Source organism: Schistocerca piceifrons, unplaced genomic scaffold (genome assembly GCF_021461385.2).
Source record: "Schistocerca piceifrons isolate TAMUIC-IGC-003096 unplaced genomic scaffold, iqSchPice1.1 HiC_scaffold_539, whole genome shotgun sequence".
Classification (NCBI taxonomy): Eukaryota; Metazoa; Arthropoda; class Insecta; order Orthoptera; family Acrididae; genus Schistocerca; species Schistocerca piceifrons.
The window spans coordinates 18,946-45,245 of record NW_025728776.1 but is presented as its reverse complement, the minus strand read 5'-3'; the positions used below and the strand labels follow the sequence as shown (position 1 = coordinate 45,245).

The window sequence follows — 26,300 nt, the reverse complement described above, 5'->3', positions numbered from 1 at the left end:
GCCGACCGCGGGAATTCGCGCCGCCCCCATCCCGCCAGCGTACACGAGACTTCCAGGGCACCCTGGACGACATCGAGGGACTGGAATAATTGGCAATCGCCGTGTCACAGGGCTCGTTGGTCTAGGGGTATGATTCCTGCTTAGGATGCAGGAGGTCCCGGGTTCAAATCCCGGACGAGCCCGAGCGTTTTGTGCAAACTGATCGCACGTCAGTGGCTGAGTCAGCGCAAAAAGCTCGCCGTCAATATCAAATGAATTTCTTATTCGATGTGAGCAATTGACACTCTGGTCCGACGCGTGAAGGCGATTACGAAGGTTTCGGGTACAGATGGTAGCAGATGCATGTTAGTAAGTCTCGATTAAAGTGATGAAAAAGTGTTTCCGCCCGGGATCGAACCGGGGACCTTCTGCGTGTTAGGCAGACGTGATAACCGCTACACCACGGAAACTGTTTGTGTGCACCTTACTTCACAGACAACTTGTAGTGATGTTGCCTTCGCAACTAAAAAATTCAATAAATGTGGTTCTTGCAAAACGAAGGGACGTGCGGGAGATCCACACACGAAGTGGCTCATTGGAGGACAATACGACATAGGCAGGAAAATACTGTTCCCGTCCGGGATCGAACCGGGGACCTTCTGCGTGTGAAGCAGACGTGATAACCGCTACACTACGGAAACGACGGACCCTACGAGTCCATCCTTGTTCACTCAAAATTGCCTCAGCCTTTCTCTCGTCAGCGAATGTACACACGACAGTTCTTTTGTCAGCCTGGAACCCATCACAGCCGAGGGCTCAAGAAGTCTTCGGGGTGCTCGAGAGGGTGTCTGCCGTAGCACCCCTAACGAGATAGCGGCGTTTCGCGCAGTCGTTATTGCAAGTCATATCAGCAAAAGCAATCACTTTCTTAGCAGCAGGCAGTGCGAGCCCAGCGGCAGCTCTACATGAAGGTACCAATAGCCCAGGAAGGCCGCCGACCGCGGGAATTCGCGCCGCCCCCATCCCGCCAGCGTACACGAGACTTCCAGGGCACCCTGGGCGACATCGAGGGACTGGAATAATTGGCAATCGCCGTGTCACAGGGCTCGTTGGTTTCTGGCTTTAGCCGTCGCCGCGGTCGGACGTGCTTGTTGCTTGCTCCGCACACGCTAGCGCAATCGTCGGTGTTTTGTGTTTACGTACAGCTGTCTGTGCATTTTCGTAGTGTTATTGCATTTGGTGGTCCTGATAAGTGTTTTTGATGTGTTATTGTCCATTCTCCGTTTCGTTCTTCGTCGCGATTTCGGTTTGTACCGGAATTTCGTCGGCACGGAAGAACATGTCTGACACCGTCAGGAAGAATACGTTAGTCTTCTCGTTCGAGAAGGAAACCCGGCCGGTCCAACCCACTGCACTGGAGATCCATGACTGGCTCACAGAGGTAATCTGTATCAATTCTGACTCTGTTCACACCACGCAGTTAGATGCTGAAAAATACTGTGTTTATGTTAAATTTCTGAACTCCGTGACTGTCGATAAGTTAATTGCAAAATGGGGTAATTCTGTTGAATTTGTTCATCGAGATGGTTCAAAAAGTAATGTTTCTGTACGAAAAGCTGATATCATGTACACCAATGTGAGGATTTTGAACGTTCCTATCGAAGTTGACAATCAGTTGATCAAAGACGCTCTATCTAAATATGGGGAAGTTAAATCCATCTATAACGAAAGATGGTCGAAGCTGTACAAGATACAGTGTTATAATGGCATTAGGTCCGTCGAAATGGAGGTGAAAGCCAATATTCCGTCCCATATATCTGTTGCAGGTCATAAAGCACATGTTGTTTATTCTGGACAGGAGCGTACGTGTAATATTTGTAACGAGACAGGTCATTTCAGACAAGATTGTCCACGCCGTGTTTTTGTCCTCCGGAATAATCTAACACAGCGTCAAAAATTGACACTTAGCGACGTCTTACCAAGCAGCAACTCCCCTCCTTCTGCTAATGACAGTGGTGCAGGTACTTCTACAATGCCCGCTGTAACTAACACAGAGTTCCCACCTCTGCAAGTAATAACAAGTCACCCTTCTGTTCCCGAATGCGATCTTCAGAATAAGAAACGACCGTTGGAGGTGACTGATGACGGCTCGGACGGCGAGTCCTCCCGCAACTCCCCCTCCACCCGCAAACAGAAGCAGTGTGACGCAGATGTGTTAGAGGAAACAGACAGTACATGTATGGAAGTGACGACAGCGGCTCAGACAACCCAACCGCTGTCGGCTGCCGCACAGGTACCAACCGACCACAGAGGCGAAGCAGTAACGGTGGTCGCGGCGACGGACGTGCCGCACTCCGAACCCCATGAGGTGACGGAGCAGAACCGCATTCACGAACTCACCGACCCCCAACCAACCGATTCAGTCAGTGCCCTGGAGTTAGTGCCGGAAGGACAAGGAAGTGGACGACGTGAACAGGACACTGTTGAGGCAGCTTCGGTCTCAACGGTGGGGAAGATAGACAACGCGAAGGACGGCGCGTTGAACCACGATGTCCAAAGACGTAGACTCAAACCGCAACCTAATCTCAAAGCTTCCCGTAACCAAAGCAAACAACAACCTGGACAAGATGACGCAACGGCCAAGAATGTCCTGTATGAAATTATTACGGAAAAACCTAAGGATGTACCTTCAAGTACCATTAATGATGGAAAGCCCCTCTGCAAAACTAAAACCCGAGAACTTAGGAATACTCCACCAAACTGAGGATCACCATTCAACAAAAAAAAAAAAAAAAAAAAAAAAACAAAACAAAAAAAAAAAGGGGAAAAATATCGTTGAACCGCTTTATGTTCTGATTGTCCTATTGTCTTAGTCATTTTTCGGGGGAACCAAACGCAGTGGTTCATGTATTTTCCATACTCATAGGTATTTCTCTGTAGATTATTCTTGCAGGTGCTTGTTGAAGTGGAATATTTTATCCCTTCTAGAAGCGACACAGCTCCCTCTTTTTACCATTATTTTACATTTTTTTTTATTCCTTTATGTACATTTTTATGTAAACTAAATGTCCCAGGCGTATACTTTTGCAACTATCAATATTAACAGGATTACATCGACGACTAAAATTGCGGCGCTCAAAGAGTACCTATATGAGTCAGGGACGGACATTGTTTTCCTACAAGAAGTTGTACTCACTAACCTTACAGTGCCAGGATATTTGTCTATTTCAAATGTCTCGCTTGACACTAACATAGGGACAGCAATTTTAGTCAGGGAGGGGATCCCTGTCACAGATATTGAAAGATTGGAATCCGGCAGAGCGATAGGTATAAATGTCTTTGGTTTTACTCTTATTAATCTGTATGCCCCTTCCGGCACATCCAATAGAATGGCAAGAGCACAGTTCTTTAAAGACGAGATCATTTATTTATTGCGGAAAAACCCAACGGATCTTATAATCGGCGGTGATTTTAATTGTGTGATCAATAAAAAAGACCAGGTTCCAAATTTTAATAACTGCAATGAATTGAAGCGTTTTGTCACTGTTTTACAGCTTAAAGATGCTTGGGAAATAACGTATCCCACATTTGTGGCTTTCACATATATCGGTCCTCAATCCCGAAGTAGAATTGACAGACTCTACATATCGCAAAGTCTAGTCAGCTCTTTCATTAAAGCGGAGACGACTCCTGTCTACTTTTCTGATCATAGTGCCGTGCTTGCTACCGTCAGCCTTACTGCGCAACCTACTCGTCGTTCCAGAAGTCAATGGCACCTTAACATGTCACTGATGCAGGAAGACGGACTAGAGGAAAGTTTGACAGAAGCGTGGGCGATGTGCCTCCGCTCCGTAAACAGGCATGTCTCAGTACTAGACTGGTGGTGCAACAGGGCAAAGCCTAAACTGCGAAAAGTTCTCATCCATTATGGTGCACAACGATCGAAAGACTTGAAAAATTCCATAGAATTTTATTACACCATGCTGCGAAATCTATACGAGCAGGCAGACACTTCCAACATCCGTCTGGTAGATATCAAGCGAACCAAGGCCAAATTGCTCAGCATTAAAAGACAGCAGATGGAGGGTCTGAAAATAAAATCAAAGGCTAAAACAGTCGTGGAGGATGAACATGCTTCCTTGTACCATCTACTGAGGCACGAAAGAAATAGGAGACGCACCTTCATCGATGGACTTCAGTCTGAAAATGGCGAGACACTCACGACTCAGAGAGACATCGTCAATGCAGTGCACAAGTATTACGAAGACCTATACTTAGTCAGTCCTGTATGTGAAGAGTCCTTCGATGATTACCTTAGTTCCATAGCTCCTCAGGTGTCGGACGAGGAAAACGAAAACCTTCTCGTCGAGTGTCCTAACGAAGAAATCTACAGAACCATCTGCAAGTCTCCTTTGAAGAAATCACCGGGACCGGATGGTTTGCCTGTTGAATTTTATATACGATACTGGCCTTTGATTGGTGACATGTTTACCCGAATCACAAACGAGGTACTTCAGGGAAAACAGATACCTTCTGTTTTTAAAGAGAGTACAATAGTACTCATTCCAAAAACTACTGCAAAAACAAACCTTAATAACTTTCGTCCTATCTCTCTGTTAAACTCTGATTATAAAATCATCGGCAGAATTATAAACAACAGACTCTCACAGCTCGCTACAAAGATAGTAAGCCCATACCAGTCATGTGTTCCTAATAGGAGTATTTTTAAAAGCATAGCTGAATATAGAGATGTAATTGCAATCACTGCTGTGACCAATATCAAATGTGCTATCATGTTTATTGACTTCCAGAAAGCTTTTGATCGTGTGGATCATAGATTCCTTAATGCCACACTGAAGAAAATAGGTTTTAATGAGCGCGTCCTAAGTGTGATTAGAAATATTGCAACAGGAATCAGCGCTTGTATCTCAGTCAACAGCCAGAGGACAAAGCAGATCCAGATCAGGCGTGGCGTGCCTCAAGGCAGCCCCCTCTCAATGCTCCTCTTCGTGCTGTCTTTAGAGCCTTTTCTCCGCAGTGTTCATGTCACCCTGACTGGCCTCACATTATCTGCTCACCGAACTGTTATAAACGCCTATGCCGATGATGTCGGAGTCGTAGTGCGTAATGCCGAAGACATTTCGAAATTGGACATACTAATTAAGAAGTACTGTAGCGTCTCCGGAGCGAGTCTCAACGCAAACAAAAGCAAACTTTTAAACCTACGGGGTTTTCAACACACCACATTAGCCTGGGCGACAAAAGTCACCCAGTGCAAAGCACTGGGAATAACGCTGACGCCTTGTCCATTGAAAATGGCAGCTATCAATTGGAGAAATACGTCAGGACAAATTCTTGGAATAACAAGAGAAAACCTTTCCCGTAATATGAACCAGTTTCAGAGGGTACTTTTCATTAACAACTGCCTCCTCTCCAAAGGTTACTTTACAGCGCAGATCTTCCCGTTACCAAAAATGATTGGAAAACAGATAATGTCTACCATTGCCAGTTATCTGTGGAGAGGTGAAATATTCCGAGTAGCTGCAACAACAGCGACCTTAGATCCCAGGAAAGGAGGTTTAGGTTTAGTTGACATTAGAAATAAGGCGTCTGCACTTTTTATAAAAAGGACCGCCACTATCCTTAGCGACCACGCTGACAGCATTACAACTAAATTATTTGAAGTTGTCAGGCCTGCAAGTCCACAGCCACCGGTGAATGTGCAAAAAATAAATAACCGGCTCCAGCACGTTCGAGTATATTTCGTGGAACTCAGCTATCTTGGCAATGCCATAATCAACTCACGACGGATCACGGCCCGCGATATTCTGTGTCATCGAAGGAAAATGGAGGGGAGAAACAAATTAGAAAGCAAATACCCACATTTTGATTGGGACGCCATATGGGAAAATATTAATATGCATGGTCTTCCATCCGACGTCAAATCAACATGGTATAAAACAGTGAACGGGACCATCAGCACTAATGAAAGGCTACATGCAATCGGCATTAGCGAAACGAATCTATGTCTCAAATGCAAACTGATCGATACGTTAGTGCACAGATTAACGTGCGGTGGGAATCTACAAATCTGTAATTGGATCAGAGAACAACTTGCATTTCTTACGAGGTCTTCGGTAGAAAATTTTCCTCCTGTGACATTCCTCAGGCCTCAGACTCGCTATTTTCCCGCAGCAAAAAACAACTCCGTCCACTGGTTAATGGGACACTATGTGAACTACGTAATTAATCACCTGGGATCTGACAATTCCATTGAGTTTTACGTGAACTTGAAGTTTGCTTTTTATAGAGCCCTGAAATATAAAGATCACAAGAAGAACTACGGCAATATGCTAAAAATAGTATTTGAGCAACTGGGCATTGGTTGACACGCGGCTGAGATAAACACAAATCATTTCTTTAAGCGAATGGACGCTTGTTTTCTAAAAACCAGGAAAAAAAATTACAATTTTCCAGCTTCATATAACCATCAATTATACTCTGCTAACTCAGAAGGCTATTTTGTTCGTTCCACAGCAGAAGCCGAAAAAAAAACAAAAAAACGTTAAAAAAGAAAAAAAAAAGAAAAAAAATTAAGAACAAGAAACAAAAAAAAATCACCATCGTAGGGTACAGATAAGCTTTTTTTTCCGATTTTATTACTAACATGGAAGTCTCATTTCTTTTAATGGAGGAGGATTTTTCTCCTTTTTTTTTTTATTATTATTATACCTATCAAGAAGACAATAAGGCTATGGCAATAGTGCCTTACCATAACACTTATTTTTTGCATTCAATGAAGTTTCTTCCCTTACAAGAAAAAAAAAGCGAAAATAAAACAAACAAACTAATACAAAAAAAAAAATAGGACATGAGCAACCGAAAATACACAATCAGCATCCATTGCTTCATGATTACTTTTCTGTTACAAAGAGGCATGTTTTTTGTTGTCAAGAAGCAGTGGGAATAATATATATCTACTAAATAAATACCGCAAACGCTACAAGCTATCAGCTTCAATTGCTAATGCCTCAACATGAACTAAATTTTTTGTCTAAAATGAAGGATCAATCGGTTCAGGAGTAGGATGAACACAAAGCATAGCTTCCATACTCCGTCAAGAATATTATAATGAAGCAACTCAGCAACGGGACTGGGGGGAGACATCACGGCCAGGCCTCAAGTCTCAGACCCCTGCCCGTTTTGCCTCCACCTGCCTCATGCTGCTAAGCTTCTATTCTACTTTAAAAAATAAAATAAAAAAAAAATAAAAAAAAAGTGGTTAAGGCGTAAAGGGGAAAAAAAAAGATAAAAAAAAGAAGAAAAAAAAATCGGCTAGCGCGTTCGGCTGTTAACCGAAAGGTTGGTGGTTCGAGCCCACCCGGGGGCGAAATCGTTTTAACCGGCACCGACGTGAGGACATACGTCAACTTTGTTAGAGATACACAGCTAGTGTGACAATTTGGCTGTGTTTGAAAAAAAAAAAAAAAAAAAAAAAAAGAGCGGTCTAAGGCGCCAGATTTAAGCTCTGGTTCCCGAAGGGGAGCGTGGGTTCGAACCCCACATCTGACAATGCATTTTAAATATTCCAAAACTACCAATTTCGTACATGCGGGAAAACAAGTAAATTACGCGGGAACAGGTTCCACAGATACTACGAGAAACGGCAGTGACTATGGTGCTTGCCTTGCAAGTCTGATTGTCTGGCGGCCTGAAAGAATGGAAAGCTGTTAGGAGACATGGCTTTCAGCCACGAGGCCCGGAATCGATTCCCGGTAGCCGAACATTCTTTTGTTTGCTGAGTCTTGGTTATTCTCACGGCATTTACGATATCTTTGGGTTGTGGTTTTTGGGGTCCAAGCATCAGGCGAGCAAACGTGAACGAAAGCAGATATGTGCGTAAATGAGTGTCAGGGCAGTAATAAAGGTGGATGAGACGGTGGATCGGGTATTGGACTGCAGACGTGCCACATTGCGTAGCTCGATAGCTGAGTAAGTTAGAGCGTCGTGCTGTGAACACAAAGGCCACGTATTCGACCGCACCAAGTGCCATTTCATTTTTCTCCCCTAAAAGACAATGCTTCCTCCAGCGACACACTGCCAGGTAAATAACAAGCGATCTTCACAAGAAGTAAGGTGTCTACACGTTGCGCGATACTGTCGCCAACGGCCACACCGCGCGTAGTGCAGCGGTTCTCGTCTGTTCACCGGCGTTAGGAATCGTTGGCCGTGGTTAGTACATGGATGCGTGCTCGGCTGGGAACTCGACGTGCTGTTGCCTTCTTTCATTTTGCATTTTTCCTTCGGCTTCGTTGTTGCTTAGCAATAATTATGCGGTCCCGCACGCTGACGCCACTCTTGCCTCTCGGTACACTAAGGGGCGAATCTGTGGCCACAATAAAATGAAAGGTTCTGTCGTGTGTTTGTCGTTTTTTGGTCTCTCCCAGTCGTTTGTCGCGCCTGCCCTCTACATATATGCCCATTTCCAAGCGTCAGCTTTCGCGTCAGCCGAGCAAAGTCGAGACATGTCGACACATGGAGACACACGATGCTGAGAAACGAAAGCCGCAGACTAGCGCCCTGGCAGCACGGACTGAGACGAGGGGCGAAGGAAAACTATTCGTACCGCGACAGTTCACAGTTTCGAAGATCGCGTTTCGTTACGTGGAATACCCGTAGAAGAAAAAAGTACCTTTTGTGCGGTGGCCGGGAATCGAACCCGGATCAACTGCTTGGGAAGCAACCATGCTGACCGTTACACCACCACCGCGTTGTGCTGCGTCCCACCCACGCCTTGATGTGTCCGCTACCCTCCTGCCATCAGAGGCCGAAGGCGACGGCGCTGTAGGCGCTCAACGCCAGGGCGGAGGTGAGCACATCTGAACGCAGTGCGTAGGTGCTGCTAGGGCGATGTAGCGTAGCTAGAAGCAGAACTGACAGCCGTTGAAAAACTGCCCTTTAATTTACAGCAGGGCGATAAAACAAATATCTAATGTGACGTACTTACTGATGATCCAGAGACGATTCAGCATGTGTGTGCCAATCCAGAAGTAGAAAGCGCCTAAGTATCACAATATTAAGTTGGTTAGTTTGATGCTCGCCTGGAGCCTATCATTAGCTTCCCCTGAGGGCGAAATGCACAGCGTAGCCGTTGCTAGGGAACGGCCTCTTCTGTCGTTTTTTGTTTTCTCTGCGTCAGTGTGAATATTGATAACTACAGTTCTGCTCGTTCCACTAAAGACAGATGGCGACGGAAAACAATGGTGTAAGGCACCATGTTTAAGCTGTGGTTCCCGAAAGTGAGGGTGGGGTGCAACCTCACATCTGACAACTCGTTTTAAATACTCTAAAACCAACGTATTTCCTTCACACAAGAAAAAAAACACGCTAATTTCGCAGTCAGGCTCTGGAGATATACCGAGAAACGACGGTGGAAGAGATTTGGCGCCCACGCGTCAGATTGGCCGAGCGGTCTAAGGCGCCAGATTTAAGCTCTGGTTCCCGAAGGGGAGCGTGGGTTCGAACCCCACATCTGACAATGCATTTTAAATATTCCAAAACTACCAATTTCGTACATGCGGGAAAACAAGTAAATTACGCGGGAACAGGTTCCACAGATACTACGAGAAACGGCAGTGACTATGGTGCTTGCCTTGCAAGTCTGATTGTCTGGCGGCCTGAAAGAATGGAAAGCTGTTAGGAGACATGGCTTTCAGCCACGAGGCCCGGAATCGATTCCCGGTAGCCGAACATTCTTTTGTTTGCTGAGTCTTGGTTATTCTCACGGCATTTACGATATCTTTGGGTTGTGGTTTTTGGGGTCCAAGCATCAGGCGAGCAAACGTGAACGAAAGCAGATATGTGCGTAAATGAGTGTCAGGGCAGTAATAAAGGTGGATGAGACGGTGGATCGGGTATTGGACTGCAGACGTGCCACATTGCGTAGCTCGATAGCTGAGTAAGTTAGAGCGTCGTGCTGTGAACACAAAGGCCACGTATTCGACCGCACCAAGTGCCATTTCATTTTTCTCCCCTAAAAGACAATGCTTCCTCCAGCGACACACTGCCAGGTAAATAACAAGCGATCTTCACAAGAAGTAAGGTGTCTACACGTTGCGCGATACTGTCGCCAACGGCCACACCGCGCGTAGTGCAGCGGTTCTCGTCTGTTCACCGGCGTTAGGAATCGTTGGCCGTGGTTAGTACATGGATGCGTGCTCGGCTGGGAACTCGACGTGCTGTTGCCTTCTTTCATTTTGCATTTTTCCTTCGGCTTCGTTGTTGCTTAGCAATAATTATGCGGTCCCGCACGCTGACGCCACTCTTGCCTCTCGGTACACTAAGGGGCGAATCTGTGGCCACAATAAAATGAAAGGTTCTGTCGTGTGTTTGTCGTTTTTTGGTCTCTCCCAGTCGTTTGTCGCGCCTGCCCTCTACATATATGCCCATTTCCAAGCGTCAGCTTTCGCGTCAGCCGAGCAAAGTCGAGACATGTCGACACATGGAGACACACGATGCTGAGAAACGAAAGCCGCAGACTAGCGCCCTGGCAGCACGGACTGAGACGAGGGGCGAAGGAAAACTATTCGTACCGCGACAGTTCACAGTTTCGAAGATCGCGTTTCGTTACGTGGAATACCCGTAGAAGAAAAAAGTACCTTTTGTGCGGTGGCCGGGAATCGAACCCGGATCAACTGCTTGGGAAGCAACCATGCTGACCGTTACACCACCACCGCGTTGTGCTGCGTCCCACCCACGCCTTGATGTGTCCGCTACCCTCCTGCCATCAGAGGCCGAAGGCGACGGCGCTGTAGGCGCTCAACGCCAGGGCGGAGGTGAGCACATCTGAACGCAGTGCGTAGGTGCTGCTAGGGCGATGTAGCGTAGCTAGAAGCAGAACTGACAGCCGTTGAAAAACTGCCCTTTAATTTACAGCAGGGCGATAAAACAAATATCTAATGTGACGTACTTACTGATGATCCAGAGACGATTCAGCATGTGTGTGCCAATCCAGAAGTAGAAAGCGCCTAAGTATCACAATATTAAGTTGGTTAGTTTGATGCTCGCCTGGAGCCTATCATTAGCTTCCCCTGAGGGCGAAATGCACAGCGTAGCCGTTGCTAGGGAACGGCCTCTTCTGTCGTTTTTTGTTTTCTCTGCGTCAGTGTGAATATTGATAACTACAGTTCTGCTCGTTCCACTAAAGACAGATGGCGACGGAAAACAATGGTGTAAGGCACCATGTTTAAGCTGTGGTTCCCGAAAGTGAGGGTGGGGTGCAACCTCACATCTGACAACTCGTTTTAAATACTCTAAAACCAACGTATTTCCTTCACACAAGAAAAAAAACACGCTAATTTCGCAGTCAGGCTCTGGAGATATACCGAGAAACGACGGTGGAAGAGATTTGGCGCCCACGCGTCAGATTGGCCGAGCGGTCTAAGGCGCCAGATTTAAGCTCTGGTTCCCGAAGGGGAGCGTGGGTTCGAACCCCACATCTGACAATGCATTTTAAATATTCCAAAACTACCAATTTCGTACATGCGGGAAAACAAGTAAATTACGCGGGAACAGGTTCCACAGATACTACGAGAAACGGCAGTGACTATGGTGCTTGCCTTGCAAGTCTGATTGTCTGGCGGCCTGAAAGAATGGAAAGCTGTTAGGAGACATGGCTTTCAGCCACGAGGCCCGGAATCGATTCCCGGTAGCCGAACATTCTTTTGTTTGCTGAGTCTTGGTTATTCTCACGGCATTTACGATATCTTTGGGTTGTGGTTTTTGGGGTCCAAGCATCAGGCGAGCAAACGTGAACGAAAGCAGATATGTGCGTAAATGAGTGTCAGGGCAGTAATAAAGGTGGATGAGACGGTGGATCGGGTATTGGACTGCAGACGTGCCACATTGCGTAGCTCGATAGCTGAGTAAGTTAGAGCGTCGTGCTGTGAACACAAAGGCCACGTATTCGACCGCACCAAGTGCCATTTCATTTTTCTCCCCTAAAAGACAATGCTTCCTCCAGCGACACACTGCCAGGTAAATAACAAGCGATCTTCACAAGAAGTAAGGTGTCTACACGTTGCGCGATACTGTCGCCAACGGCCACACCGCGCGTAGTGCAGCGGTTCTCGTCTGTTCACCGGCGTTAGGAATCGTTGGCCGTGGTTAGTACATGGATGCGTGCTCGGCTGGGAACTCGACGTGCTGTTGCCTTCTTTCATTTTGCATTTTTCCTTCGGCTTCGTTGTTGCTTAGCAATAATTATGCGGTCCCGCACGCTGACGCCACTCTTGCCTCTCGGTACACTAAGGGGCGAATCTGTGGCCACAATAAAATGAAAGGTTCTGTCGTGTGTTTGTCGTTTTTTGGTCTCTCCCAGTCGTTTGTCGCGCCTGCCCTCTACATATATGCCCATTTCCAAGCGTCAGCTTTCGCGTCAGCCGAGCAAAGTCGAGACAAGTCGACACATGGAGACACACGATGCTGAGAAACGAAAGCCGCAGACTAGCGCCCTGGCAGCACGGACTGAGACGAGGGGCGAAGGAAAACTATTCGTACCGCGACAGTTCACAGTTTCGAAGATCGCGTTTCGTTACGTGGAATACCCGTAGAAGAAAAAAGTACCTTTTGTGCGGTGGCCGGGAATCGAACCCGGATCAACTGCTTGGGAAGCAACCATGCTGACCGTTACACCACCACCGCGTTGTGCTGCGTCCCACCCACGCCTTGATGTGTCGGCTACCCTCCTGCCATCAGAGGCCGAAGGCGACGGCGCTGTAGGCGCTCAACGCCAGGGCGGAGGTGAGCACATCTGAACGCAGTGCGTAGGTGCTGCTAGGGCGATGTAGCGTAGCTAGAAGCAGAACTGACAGCCGTTGAAAAACTGCCCTTTAATTTACAGCAGGGCGATAAAACAAATATCTAATGTGACGTACTTACTGATGATCCAGAGACGATTCAGCATGTGTGTGCCAATCCAGAAGTAGAAAGCGCCTAAGTATCACAATATTAAGTTGGTTAGTTTGATGCTCGCCTGGAGCCTATCATTAGCTTCCCCTGAGGGCGAAATGCACAGCGTAGCCGTTGCTAGGGAACGGCCTCTTCTGTCGTTTTTTGTTTTCTCTGCGTCAGTGTGAATATTGATAACTACAGTTCTGCTCGTTCCACTAAAGACAGATGGCGACGGAAAACAATGGTGTAAGGCACCATGTTTAAGCTGTGGTTCCCGAAAGTGAGGGTGGGGTGCAACCTCACATCTGACAACTCGTTTTAAATACTCTAAAACCAACGTATTTCCTTCACACAAGAAAAAAAACACGCTAATTTCGCAGTCAGGCTCTGGAGATATACCGAGAAACGACGGTGGAAGAGATTTGGCGCCCACGCGTCAGATTGGCCGAGCGGTCTAAGGCGCCAGATTTAAGCTCTGGTTCCCGAAGGGGAGCGTGGGTTCGAACCCCACATCTGACAATGCATTTTAAATATTCCAAAACTACCAATTTCGTACATGCGGGAAAACAAGTAAATTACGCGGGAACAGGTTCCACAGATACTACGAGAAACGGCAGTGACTATGGTGCTTGCCTTGCAAGTCTGATTGTCTGGCGGCCTGAAAGAATGGAAAGCTGTTAGGAGACATGGCTTTCAGCCACGAGGCCCGGAATCGATTCCCGGTAGCCGAACATTCTTTTGTTTGCTGAGTCTTGGTTATTCTCACGGCATTTACGATATCTTTGGGTTGTGGTTTTTGGGGTCCAAGCATCAGGCGAGCAAACGTGAACGAAAGCAGATATGTGCGTAAATGAGTGTCAGGGCAGTAATAAAGGTGGATGAGACGGTGGATCGGGTATTGGACTGCAGACGTGCCACATTGCGTAGCTCGATAGCTGAGTAAGTTAGAGCGTCGTGCTGTGAACACAAAGGCCACGTATTCGACCGCACCAAGTGCCATTTCATTTTTCTCCCCTAAAAGACAATGCTTCCTCCAGCGACACACTGCCAGGTAAATAACAAGCGATCTTCACAAGAAGTAAGGTGTCTACACGTTGCGCGATACTGTCGCCAACGGCCACACCGCGCGTAGTGCAGCGGTTCTCGTCTGTTCACCGGCGTTAGGAATCGTTGGCCGTGGTTAGTACATGGATGCGTGCTCGGCTGGGAACTCGACGTGCTGTTGCCTTCTTTCATTTTGCATTTTTCCTTCGGCTTCGTTGTTGCTTAGCAATAATTATGCGGTCCCGCACGCTGACGCCACTCTTGCCTCTCGGTACACTAAGGGGCGAATCTGTGGCCACAATAAAATGAAAGGTTCTGTCGTGTGTTTGTCGTTTTTTGGTCTCTCCCAGTCGTTTGTCGCGCCTGCCCTCTACATATATGCCCATTTCCAAGCGTCAGCTTTCGCGTCAGCCGAGCAAAGTCGAGACAAGTCGACACATGGAGACACACGATGCTGAGAAACGAAAGCCGCAGACTAGCGCCCTGGCAGCACGGACTGAGACGAGGGGCGAAGGAAAACTATTCGTACCGCGACAGTTCACAGTTTCGAAGATCGCGTTTCGTTACGTGGAATACCCGTAGAAGAAAAAAGTACCTTTTGTGCGGTGGCCGGGAATCGAACCCGGATCAACTGCTTGGGAAGCAACCATGCTGACCGTTACACCACCACCGCGTTGTGCTGCGTCCCACCCACGCCTTGATGTGTCGGCTACCCTCCTGCCATCAGAGGCCGAAGGCGACGGCGCTGTAGGCGCTCAACGCCAGGGCGGAGGTGAGCACATCTGAACGCAGTGCGTAGGTGCTGCTAGGGCGATGTAGCGTAGCTAGAAGCAGAACTGACAGCCGTTGAAAAACTGCCCTTTAATTTACAGCAGGGCGATAAAACAAATATCTAATGTGACGTACTTACTGATGATCCAGAGACGATTCAGCATGTGTGTGCCAATCCAGAAGTAGAAAGCGCCTAAGTATCACAATATTAAGTTGGTTAGTTTGATGCTCGCCTGGAGCCTATCATTAGCTTCCCCTGAGGGCGAAATGCACAGCGTAGCCGTTGCTAGGGAACGGCCTCTTCTGTCGTTTTTTGTTTTCTCTGCGTCAGTGTGAATATTGATAACTACAGTTCTGCTCGTTCCACTAAAGACAGATGGCGACGGAAAACAATGGTGTAAGGCACCATGTTTAAGCTGTGGTTCCCGAAAGTGAGGGTGGGGTGCAACCTCACATCTGACAACTCGTTTTAAATACTCTAAAACCAACGTATTTCCTTCACACAAGAAAAAAAACACGCTAATTTCGCAGTCAGGCTCTGGAGATATACCGAGAAACGACGGTGGAAGAGATTTGGCGCCCACGCGTCAGATTGGCCGAGCGGTCTAAGGCGCCAGATTTAAGCTCTGGTTCCCGAAGGGGAGCGTGGGTTCGAACCCCACATCTGACAATGCATTTTAAATATTCCAAAACTACCAATTTCGTACATGCGGGAAAACAAGTAAATTACGCGGGAACAGGTTCCACAGATACTACGAGAAACGGCAGTGACTATGGTGCTTGCCTTGCAAGTCTGATTGTCTGGCGGCCTGAAAGAATGGAAAGCTGTTAGGAGACATGGCTTTCAGCCACGAGGCCCGGAATCGATTCCCGGTAGCCGAACATTCTTTTGTTTGCTGAGTCTTGGTTATTCTCACGGCATTTACGATATCTTTGGGTTGTGGTTTTTGGGGTCCAAGCATCAGGCGAGCAAACGTGAACGAAAGCAGATATGTGCGTAAATGAGTGTCAGGGCAGTAATAAAGGTGGATGAGACGGTGGATCGGGTATTGGACTGCAGACGTGCCACATTGCGTAGCTCGATAGCTGAGTAAGTTAGAGCGTCGTGCTGTGAACACAAAGGCCACGTATTCGACCGCACCAAGTGCCATTTCATTTTTCTCCCCTAAAAGACAATGCTTCCTCCAGCGACACACTGCCAGGTAAATAACAAGCGATCTTCACAAGAAGTAAGGTGTCTACACGTTGCGCGATACTGTCGCCAACGGCCACACCGCGCGTAGTGCAGCGGTTCTCGTCTGTTCACCGGCGTTAGGAATCGTTGGCCGTGGTTAGTACATGGATGCGTGCTCGGCTGGGAACTCGACGTGCTGTTGCCTTCTTTCATTTTGCATTTTTCCTTCGGCTTCGTTGTTGCTTAGCAATAATTATGCGGTCCCGCACGCTGACGCCACTCTTGCCTCTCGGTACACTAAGGGGCGAATCTGTGGCCACAATAAAATGAAAGGTTCTGTCGTGTGTTTGTCGTTTTTTGGTCTCTCCCAGTCGTTTGTCGCGCCTGCCCTCTACATATATGCCCATTTCCAAGCGTCAGCTTTCGCGTCAGCCGAGCAAAGTCGAGACATGTCGACACATGGAGACACACGATGCTGAGAAACGAAAGCCGCAGACTAGCGCCCTGGCAGCACGGACTGAGACGAGGGGCGAAGGAAAACTATTCGTACCGCGACAGTTCACAGTTTCGAAGATCGCGTTTCGTTACGTGGAATACCCGTAGAAGAAAAAAGTACCTTTTGTGCGGTGGCCGGGAATCGAACCCGGATCAACTGCTTGGGAAGCAACCATGCTGACCGTTACACCACCACCGCGTTGTGCTGCGTCCCACCCACGCCTTGATGTGTCCGCTACCCTCCTGCCATCAGAGGCCGAAGGCGACGGCGCTGTAGGCGCTCAACGCCAGGGCGGAGGTGAGCACATCTGAACGCAGTGCGTAGGTGCTGCTAGGGCGATGTAGCGAAGCTAGAAGCAGAACTGACAGCCGTTGAAAAACTGCCCTTTAATTTACAGCAGGGCGATAAAACAAATATCTAATGTGACGTACTTACTGATGATCCAGAGACGATTCAGCATGTGTGTGCCAATCCAGAAGTAGAAAGCGCCTAAGTATCACAATATTAAGTTGGTTAGTTTGATGCTCGCCTGGAGCCTATCATTAGCTTCCCCTGAGGGCGAAATGCACAGCGTAGCCGTTGCTAGGGAACGGCCTCTTCTGTCGTTTTTTGTTTTCTCTGCGTCAGTGTGAATATTGATAACTACAGTTCTGCTCGTTCCACTAAAGACAGATGGCGACGGAAAACAATGGTGTAAGGCACCATGTTTAAGCTGTGGTTCCCGAAAGTGAGGGTGGGGTGCAACCTCACATCTGACAACTCGTTTTAAATACTCTAAAACCAACGTATTTCCTTCACACAAGAAAAAAAACACGCTAATTTCGCAGTCAGGCTCTGGAGATATACCGAGAAACGACGGTGGAAGAGATTTGGCGCCCACGCGTCAGATTGGCCGAGCGGTCTAAGGCGCCAGATTTAAGCTCTGGTTCCCGAAGGGGAGCGTGGGTTCGAACCCCACATCTGACAATGCATTTTAAATATTCCAAAACTACCAATTTCGTACATGCGGGAAAACAAGTAAATTACGCGGGAACAGGTTCCACAGATACTACGAGAAACGGCAGTGACTATGGTGCTTGCCTTGCAAGTCTGATTGTCTGGCGGCCTGAAAGAATGGAAAGCTGTTAGGAGACATGGCTTTCAGCCACGAGGCCCGGAATCGATTCCCGGTAGCCGAACATTCTTTTGTTTGCTGAGTCTTGGTTATTCTCACGGCATTTACGATATCTTTGGGTTGTGGTTTTTGGGGTCCAAGCATCAGGCGAGCAAACGTGAACGAAAGCAGATATGTGCGTAAATGAGTGTCAGGGCAGTAATAAAGGTGGATGAGACGGTGGATCGGGTATTGGACTGCAGACGTGCCACATTGCGTAGCTCGATAGCTGAGTAAGTTAGAGCGTCGTGCTGTGAACACAAAGGCCACGTATTCGACCGCACCAAGTGCCATTTCATTTTTCTCCCCTAAAAGACAATGCTTCCTCCAGCGACACACTGCCAGGTAAATAACAAGCGATCTTCACAAGAAGTAAGGTGTCTACACGTTGCGCGATACTGTCGCCAACGGCCACACCGCGCGTAGTGCAGCGGTTCTCGTCTGTTCACCGGCGTTAGGAATCGTTGGCCGTGGTTAGTACATGGATGCGTGCTCGGCTGGGAACTCGACGTGCTGTTGCCTTCTTTCATTTTGCATTTTTCCTTCGGCTTCGTTGTTGCTTAGCAATAATTATGCGGTCCCGCACGCTGACGCCACTCTTGCCTCTCGGTACACTAAGGGGCGAATCTGTGGCCACAATAAAATGAAAGGTTCTGTCGTGTGTTTGTCGTTTTTTGGTCTCTCCCAGTCGTTTGTCGCGCCTGCCCTCTACATATATGCCCATTTCCAAGCGTCAGCTTTCGCGTCAGCCGAGCAAAGTCGAGACATGTCGACACATGGAGACACACGATGCTGAGAAACGAAAGCCGCAGACTAGCGCCCTGGCAGCACGGACTGAGACGAGGGGCGAAGGAAAACTATTCGTACCGCGACAGTTCACAGTTTCGAAGATCGCGTTTCGTTACGTGGAATACCCGTAGAAGAAAAAAGTACCTTTTGTGCGGTGGCCGGGAATCGAACCCGGATCAACTGCTTGGGAAGCAACCATGCTGACCGTTACACCACCACCGCGTTGTGCTGCGTCCCACCCACGCCTTGATGTGTCCGCTACCCTCCTGCCATCAGAGGCCGAAGGCGACGGCGCTGTAGGCGCTCAACGCCAGGGCGGAGGTGAGCACATCTGAACGCAGTGCGTAGGTGCTGCTAGGGCGATGTAGCGTAGCTAGAAGCAGAACTGACAGCCGTTGAAAAACTGCCCTTTAATTTACAGCAGGGCGATAAAACAAATATCTAATGTGACGTACTTACTGATGATCCAGAGACGATTCAGCATGTGTGTGCCAATCCAGAAGTAGAAAGCGCCTAAGTATCACAATATTAAGTTGGTTAGTTTGATGCTCGCCTGGAGCCTATCATTAGCTTCCCCTGAGGGCGAAATGCACAGCGTAGCCGTTGCTAGGGAACGGCCTCTTCTGTCGTTTTTTGTTTTCTCTGCGTCAGTGTGAATATTGATAACTACAGTTCTGCTCGTTCCACTAAAGACAGATGGCGACGGAAAACAATGGTGTAAGGCACCATGTTTAAGCTGTGGTTCCCGAAAGTGAGGGTGGGGTGCAACCTCACATCTGACAACTCGTTTTAAATACTCTAAAACCAACGTATTTCCTTCACACAAGAAAAAAAACACGCTAATTTCGCAGTCAGGCTCTGGAGATATACCGAGAAACGACGGTGGAAGAGATTTGGCGCCCACGCGTCAGATTGGCCGAGCGGTCTAAGGCGCCAGATTTAAGCTCTGGTTCCCGAAGGGGAGCGTGGGTTCGAACCCCACATCTGACAATGCATTTTAAATATTCCAAAACTACCAATTTCGTACATGCGGGAAAACAAGTAAATTACGCGGGAACAGGTTCCACAGATACTACGAGAAACGGCAGTGACTATGGTGCTTGCCTTGCAAGTCTGATTGTCTGGCGGCCTGAAAGAATGGAAAGCTGTTAGGAGACATGGCTTTCAGCCACGAGGCCCGGAATCGATTCCCGGTAGCCGAACATTCTTTTGTTTGCTGAGTCTTGGTTATTCTCACGGCATTTACGATATCTTTGGGTTGTGGTTTTTGGGGTCCAAGCATCAGGCGAGCAAACGTGAACGAAAGCAGATATGTGCGTAAATGAGTGTCAGGGCAGTAATAAAGGTGGATGAGACGGTGGATCGGGTATTGGACTGCAGACGTGCCACATTGCGTAGCTCGATAGCTGAGTAAGTTAGAGCGTCGTGCTGTGAACACAAAGGCCACGTATTCGACCGCACCAAGTGCCATTTCATTTTTCTCCCCTAAAAGACAATGCTTCCTCCAGCGACACACTGCCAGGTAAATAACAAGCGATCTTCACAAGAAGTAAGGTGTCTACACGTTGCGCGATACTGTCGCCAACGGCCACACCGCGCGTAGTGCAGCGGTTCTCGTCTGTTCACCGGCGTTAGGAATCGTTGGCCGTGGTTAGTACATGGATGCGTGCTCGGCTGGGAACTCGACGTGCTGTTGCCTTCTTTCATTTTGCATTTTTCCTTCGGCTTCGTTGTTGCTTAGCAATAATTATGCGGTCCCGCACGCTGACGCCACTCTTGCCTCTCGGTACACTAAGGGGCGAATCTGTGGCCACAATAAAATGAAAGGTTCTGTCGTGTGTTTGTCGTTTTTTGGTCTCTCCCAGTCGTTTGTCGCGCCTGCCCTCTACATATATGCCCATTTCCAAGCGTCAGCTTTCGCGTCAGCCGAGCAAAGTCGAGACAAGTCGACACATGGAGACACACGATGCTGAGAAACGAAAGCCGCAGACTAGCGCCCTGGCAGCACGGACTGAGACGAGGGGCGAAGGAAAACTATTCGTACCGCGACAGTTCACAGTTTCGAAGATCGCGTTTCGTTACGTGGAATACCCGTAGAAGAAAAAAGTACCTTTTGTGCGGTGGCCGGGAATCGAACCCGGATCAACTGCTTGGGAAGCAACCATGCTGACCGTTACACCACCACCGCGTTGTGCTGCGTCCCACCCACGCCTTGATGTGTCGGCTACCCTCCTGCCATCAGAGGCCGAAGGCGACGGCGCTGTAGGCGCTCAACGCCAGGGCGGAGGTGAGCACATCTGAACGCAGTGCGTAGGTGCTGCTAGGGCGATGTAGCGTAGCTAGAAGCAGAACTGACAGCCGTTGAAAAACTGCCCTTTAATTTACAGCAGGGCGATAAAACAAATATCTAATGTGACGTACTTACTGATGATCCAGAGACGATTCAGCATGTGTGTGCCAATCCAGAAGTAGAAAGCGCCTAAGTATCACAATATTAAGTTGGTTAGTTTGATGCTCGCCTGGAGCCTATCATTAGCTTCCCCTGAGGGCGAAATGCACAGCGTAGCCGTTGCTAGGGAACGGCCTCTTCTGTCGTTTTTTGTTTTCTCTGCGTCAGTGTGAATATTGATAACTACAGTTCTGCTCGTTCCACTAAAGACAGATGGCGACGGAAAACAATGGTGTAAGGCACCATGTTTAAGCTGTGGTTCCCGAAAGTGAGGGTGGGGTGCAACCTCACATCTGACAACTCGTTTTAAATACTCTAAAACCAACGTATTTCCTTCACACAAGAAAAAAAACACGCTAATTTCGCAGTCAGGCTCTGGAGATATACCGAGAAACGACGGTGGAAGAGATTTGGCGCCCACGCGTCAGATTGGCCGAGCGGTCTAAGGCGCCAGATTTAAGCTCTGGTTCCCGAAGGGGAGCGTGGGTTCGAACCCCACATCTGACAATGCATTTTAAATATTCCAAAACTACCAATTTCGTACATGCGGGAAAACAAGTAAATTACGCGGGAACAGGTTCCACAGATACTACGAGAAACGGCAGTGACTATGGTGCTTGCCTTGCAAGTCTGATTGTCTGGCGGCCTGAAAGAATGGAAAGCTGTTAGGAGACATGGCTTTCAGCCACGAGGCCCGGAATCGATTCCCGGTAGCCGAACATTCTTTTGTTTGCTGAGTCTTGGTTATTCTCACGGCATTTACGATATCTTTGGGTTGTGGTTTTTGGGGTCCAAGCATCAGGCGAGCAAACGTGAACGAAAGCAGATATGTGCGTAAATGAGTGTCAGGGCAGTAATAAAGGTGGATGAGACGGTGGATCGGGTATTGGACTGCAGACGTGCCACATTGCGTAGCTCGATAGCTGAGTAAGTTAGAGCGTCGTGCTGTGAACACAAAGGCCACGTATTCGACCGCACCAAGTGCCATTTCATTTTTCTCCCCTAAAAGACAATGCTTCCTCCAGCGACACACTGCCAGGTAAATAACAAGCGATCTTCACAAGAAGTAAGGTGTCTACACGTTGCGCGATACTGTCGCCAACGGCCACACCGCGCGTAGTGCAGCGGTTCTCGTCTGTTCACCGGCGTTAGGAATCGTTGGCCGTGGTTAGTACATGGATGCGTGCTCGGCTGGGAACTCGACGTGCTGTTGCCTTCTTTCATTTTGCATTTTTCCTTCGGCTTCGTTGTTGCTTAGCAATAATTATGCGGTCCCGCACGCTGACGCCACTCTTGCCTCTCGGTACACTAAGGGGCGAATCTGTGGCCACAATAAAATGAAAGGTTCTGTCGTGTGTTTGTCGTTTTTTGGTCTCTCCCAGTCGTTTGTCGCGCCTGCCCTCTACATATATGCCCATTTCCAAGCGTCAGCTTTCGCGTCAGCCGAGCAAAGTCGAGACAAGTCGACACATGGAGACACACGATGCTGAGAAACGAAAGCCGCAGACTAGCGCCCTGGCAGCACGGACTGAGACGAGGGGCGAAGGAAAACTATTCGTACCGCGACAGTTCACAGTTTCGAAGATCGCGTTTCGTTACGTGGAATACCCGTAGAAGAAAAAAGTACCTTTTGTGCGGTGGCCGGGAATCGAACCCGGATCAACTGCTTGGGAAGCAACCATGCTGACCGTTACACCACCACCGCGTTGTGCTGCGTCCCACCCACGCCTTGATGTGTCGGCTACCCTCCTGCCATCAGAGGCCGAAGGCGACGGCGCTGTAGGCGCTCAACGCCAGGGCGGAGGTGAGCACATCTGAACGCAGTGCGTAGGTGCTGCTAGGGCGATGTAGCGTAGCTAGAAGCAGAACTGACAGCCGTTGAAAAACTGCCCTTTAATTTACAGCAGGGCGATAAAACAAATATCTAATGTGACGTACTTACTGATGATCCAGAGACGATTCAGCATGTGTGTGCCAATCCAGAAGTAGAAAGCGCCTAAGTATCACAATATTAAGTTGGTTAGTTTGATGCTCGCCTGGAGCCTATCATTAGCTTCCCCTGAGGGCGAAATGCACAGCGTAGCCGTTGCTAGGGAACGGCCTCTTCTGTCGTTTTTTGTTTTCTCTGCGTCAGTGTGAATATTGATAACTACAGTTCTGCTCGTTCCACTAAAGACAGATGGCGACGGAAAACAATGGTGTAAGGCACCATGTTTAAGCTGTGGTTCCCGAAAGTGAGGGTGGGGTGCAACCTCACATCTGACAACTCGTTTTAAATACTCTAAAACCAACGTATTTCCTTCACACAAGAAAAAAAACACGCTAATTTCGCAGTCAGGCTCTGGAGATATACCGAGAAACGACGGTGGAAGAGATTTGGCGCCCACGCGTCAGATTGGCCGAGCGGTCTAAGGCGCCAGATTTAAGCTCTGGTTCCCGAAGGGGAGCGTGGGTTCGAACCCCACATCTGACAATGCATTTTAAATATTCCAAAACTACCAATTTCGTACATGCGGGAAAACAAGTAAATTACGCGGGAACAGGTTCCACAGATACTACGAGAAACGGCAGTGACTATGGTGCTTGCCTTGCAAGTCTGATTGTCTGGCGGCCTGAAAGAATGGAAAGCTGTTAGGAGACATGGCTTTCAGCCACGAGGCCCGGAATCGATTCCCGGTAGCCGAACATTCTTTTGTTTGCTGAGTCTTGGTTATTCTCACGGCATTTACGATATCTTTGGGTTGTGGTTTTTGGGGTCCAAGCATCAGGCGAGCAAACGTGAACGAAAGCAGATATGTGCGTAAATGAGTGTCAGGGCAGTAATAAAGGTGGATGAGACGGTGGATCGGGTATTGGACTGCAGACGTGCCACATTGCGTAGCTCGATAGCTGAGTAAGTTAGAGCGTCGTGCTGTGAACACAAAGGCCACGTATTCGACCGCACCAAGTGCCATTTCATTTTTCTCCCCTAAAAGACAATGCTTCCTCCAGCGACACACTGCCAGGTAAATAACAAGCGATCTTCACAAGAAGTAAGGTGTCTACACGTTGCGCGATACTGTCGCCAACGGCCACACCGCGCGTAGTGCAGCGGTTCTCGTCTGTTCACCGGCGTTAGGAATCGTTGGCCGTGGTTAGTACATGGATGCGTGCTCGGCTGGGAACTCGACGTGCTGTTGCCTTCTTTCATTTTGCATTTTTCCTTCGGCTTCGTTGTTGCTTAGCAATAATTATGCGGTCCCGCACGCTGACGCCACTCTTGCCTCTCGGTACACTAAGGGGCGAATCTGTGGCCACAATAAAATGAAAGGTTCTGTCGTGTGTTTGTCGTTTTTTGGTCTCTCCCAGTCGTTTGTCGCGCCTGCCCTCTACATATATGCCCATTTCCAAGCGTCAGCTTTCGCGTCAGCCGAGCAAAGTCGAGACAAGTCGACACATGGAGACACACGATGCTGAGAAACGAAAGCCGCAGACTAGCGCCCTGGCAGCACGGACTGAGACGAGGGGCGAAGGAAAACTATTCGTACCGCGACAGTTCACAGTTTCGAAGATCGCGTTTCGTTACGTGGAATACCCGTAGAAGAAAAAAGTACCTTTTGTGCGGTGGCCGGGAATCGAACCCGGATCAACTGCTTGGGAAGCAACCATGCTGACCGTTACACCACCACCGCGTTGTGCTGCGTCCCACCCACGCCTTGATGTGTCGGCTACCCTCCTGCCATCAGAGGCCGAAGGCGACGGCGCTGTAGGCGCTCAACGCCAGGGCGGAGGTGAGCACATCTGAACGCAGTGCGTAGGTGCTGCTAGGGCGATGTAGCGTAGCTAGAAGCAGAACTGACAGCCGTTGAAAAACTGCCCTTTAATTTACAGCAGGGCGATAAAACAAATATCTAATGTGACGTACTTACTGATGATCCAGAGACGATTCAGCATGTGTGTGCCAATCCAGAAGTAGAAAGCGCCTAAGTATCACAATATTAAGTTGGTTAGTTTGATGCTCGCCTGGAGCCTATCATTAGCTTCCCCTGAGGGCGAAATGCACAGCGTAGCCGTTGCTAGGGAACGGCCTCTTCTGTCGTTTTTTGTTTTCTCTGCGTCAGTGTGAATATTGATAACTACAGTTCTGCTCGTTCCACTAAAGACAGATGGCGACGGAAAACAATGGTGTAAGGCACCATGTTTAAGCTGTGGTTCCCGAAAGTGAGGGTGGGGTGCAACCTCACATCTGACAACTCGTTTTAAATACTCTAAAACCAACGTATTTCCTTCACACAAGAAAAAAAACACGCTAATTTCGCAGTCAGGCTCTGGAGATATACCGAGAAACGACGGTGGAAGAGATTTGGCGCCCACGCGTCAGATTGGCCGAGCGGTCTAAGGCGCCAGATTTAAGCTCTGGTTCCCGAAGGGGAGCGTGGGTTCGAACCCCACATCTGACAATGCATTTTAAATATTCCAAAACTACCAATTTCGTACATGCGGGAAAACAAGTAAATTACGCGGGAACAGGTTCCACAGATACTACGAGAAACGGCAGTGACTATGGTGCTTGCCTTGCAAGTCTGATTGTCTGGCGGCCTGAAAGAATGGAAAGCTGTTAGGAGACATGGCTTTCAGCCACGAGGCCCGGAATCGATTCCCGGTAGCCGAACATTCTTTTGTTTGCTGAGTCTTGGTTATTCTCACGGCATTTACGATATCTTTGGGTTGTGGTTTTTGGGGTCCAAGCATCAGGCGAGCAAACGTGAACGAAAGCAGATATGTGCGTAAATGAGTGTCAGGGCAGTAATAAAGGTGGATGAGACGGTGGATCGGGTATTGGACTGCAGACGTGCCACATTGCGTAGCTCGATAGCTGAGTAAGTTAGAGCGTCGTGCTGTGAACACAAAGGCCACGTATTCGACCGCACCAAGTGCCATTTCATTTTTCTCCCCTAAAAGACAATGCTTCCTCCAGCGACACACTGCCAGGTAAATAACAAGCGATCTTCACAAGAAGTAAGGTGTCTACACGTTGCGCGATACTGTCGCCAACGGCCACACCGCGCGTAGTGCAGCGGTTCTCGTCTGTTCACCGGCGTTAGGAATCGTTGGCCGTGGTTAGTACATGGATGCGTGCTCGGCTGGGAACTCGACGTGCTGTTGCCTTCTTTCATTTTGCATTTTTCCTTCGGCTTCGTTGTTGCTTAGCAATAATTATGCGGTCCCGCACGCTGACGCCACTCTTGCCTCTCGGTACACTAAGGGGCGAATCTGTGGCCACAATAAAATGAAAGGTTCTGTCGTGTGTTTGTCGTTTTTTGGTCTCTCCCAGTCGTTTGTCGCGCCTGCCCTCTACATATATGCCCATTTCCAAGCGTCAGCTTTCGCGTCAGCCGAGCAAAGTCGAGACAAGTCGACACATGGAGACACACGATGCTGAGAAACGAAAGCCGCAGACTAGCGCCCTGGCAGCACGGACTGAGACGAGGGGCGAAGGAAAACTATTCGTACC

At 48.6% G+C, this 26,300-nt stretch overlaps 21 non-coding genes across 21 annotated transcripts; 10 read left to right on the top strand and 11 right to left on the bottom strand.

The window, feature by feature from the left end:
* Positions 1 to 110: 110 nt before the first annotated feature.
* Trnap-agg lies at positions 111 to 182 on the top strand. The gene has a single exon. It is a non-coding gene; the product is annotated as a tRNA-Pro (tRNA).
* Positions 183 to 376: 194 nt separating this feature from the next.
* On the bottom strand, positions 377 to 449 carry Trnav-aac. Its single transcript has one exon. It is a non-coding gene; the product is annotated as a tRNA-Val (tRNA).
* Positions 450 to 607: 158 nt separating this feature from the next.
* Positions 608 to 680, bottom strand: Trnav-cac. Its single transcript has one exon. It is a non-coding gene; the product is annotated as a tRNA-Val (tRNA).
* Positions 681 to 8,677: 7,997 nt separating this feature from the next.
* Trnag-ccc lies at positions 8,678 to 8,749 on the bottom strand. The gene has a single exon. It is a non-coding gene; the product is annotated as a tRNA-Gly (tRNA).
* A 684-nt stretch (positions 8,750 to 9,433) lies between these two features.
* On the top strand, positions 9,434 to 9,517 carry Trnal-uaa. Its single transcript has one exon. It is a non-coding gene; the product is annotated as a tRNA-Leu (tRNA).
* A 1,126-nt stretch (positions 9,518 to 10,643) lies between these two features.
* On the bottom strand, positions 10,644 to 10,715 carry Trnag-ccc. Its single transcript has one exon. It is a non-coding gene; the product is annotated as a tRNA-Gly (tRNA).
* A 684-nt stretch (positions 10,716 to 11,399) lies between these two features.
* On the top strand, positions 11,400 to 11,483 carry Trnal-uaa. Its single transcript has one exon. It is a non-coding gene; the product is annotated as a tRNA-Leu (tRNA).
* A 1,126-nt stretch (positions 11,484 to 12,609) lies between these two features.
* On the bottom strand, positions 12,610 to 12,681 carry Trnag-ccc. The gene has a single exon. It is a non-coding gene; the product is annotated as a tRNA-Gly (tRNA).
* Positions 12,682 to 13,365: 684 nt separating this feature from the next.
* On the top strand, positions 13,366 to 13,449 carry Trnal-uaa. The gene has a single exon. It is a non-coding gene; the product is annotated as a tRNA-Leu (tRNA).
* Positions 13,450 to 14,575: 1,126 nt separating this feature from the next.
* Trnag-ccc lies at positions 14,576 to 14,647 on the bottom strand. The gene has a single exon. It is a non-coding gene; the product is annotated as a tRNA-Gly (tRNA).
* Positions 14,648 to 15,331: 684 nt separating this feature from the next.
* On the top strand, positions 15,332 to 15,415 carry Trnal-uaa. Its single transcript has one exon. It is a non-coding gene; the product is annotated as a tRNA-Leu (tRNA).
* A 1,126-nt stretch (positions 15,416 to 16,541) lies between these two features.
* Positions 16,542 to 16,613, bottom strand: Trnag-ccc. The gene has a single exon. It is a non-coding gene; the product is annotated as a tRNA-Gly (tRNA).
* A 684-nt stretch (positions 16,614 to 17,297) lies between these two features.
* Positions 17,298 to 17,381, top strand: Trnal-uaa. The gene has a single exon. It is a non-coding gene; the product is annotated as a tRNA-Leu (tRNA).
* A 1,126-nt stretch (positions 17,382 to 18,507) lies between these two features.
* Positions 18,508 to 18,579, bottom strand: Trnag-ccc. The gene has a single exon. It is a non-coding gene; the product is annotated as a tRNA-Gly (tRNA).
* Positions 18,580 to 19,263: 684 nt separating this feature from the next.
* On the top strand, positions 19,264 to 19,347 carry Trnal-uaa. Its single transcript has one exon. It is a non-coding gene; the product is annotated as a tRNA-Leu (tRNA).
* Positions 19,348 to 20,473: 1,126 nt separating this feature from the next.
* On the bottom strand, positions 20,474 to 20,545 carry Trnag-ccc. The gene has a single exon. It is a non-coding gene; the product is annotated as a tRNA-Gly (tRNA).
* Positions 20,546 to 21,229: 684 nt separating this feature from the next.
* On the top strand, positions 21,230 to 21,313 carry Trnal-uaa. Its single transcript has one exon. It is a non-coding gene; the product is annotated as a tRNA-Leu (tRNA).
* Positions 21,314 to 22,439: 1,126 nt separating this feature from the next.
* Trnag-ccc lies at positions 22,440 to 22,511 on the bottom strand. The gene has a single exon. It is a non-coding gene; the product is annotated as a tRNA-Gly (tRNA).
* Positions 22,512 to 23,195: 684 nt separating this feature from the next.
* Trnal-uaa lies at positions 23,196 to 23,279 on the top strand. Its single transcript has one exon. It is a non-coding gene; the product is annotated as a tRNA-Leu (tRNA).
* Positions 23,280 to 24,405: 1,126 nt separating this feature from the next.
* Positions 24,406 to 24,477, bottom strand: Trnag-ccc. Its single transcript has one exon. It is a non-coding gene; the product is annotated as a tRNA-Gly (tRNA).
* Positions 24,478 to 25,161: 684 nt separating this feature from the next.
* On the top strand, positions 25,162 to 25,245 carry Trnal-uaa. The gene has a single exon. It is a non-coding gene; the product is annotated as a tRNA-Leu (tRNA).
* Positions 25,246 to 26,300: the final 1,055 nt, after the last annotated feature.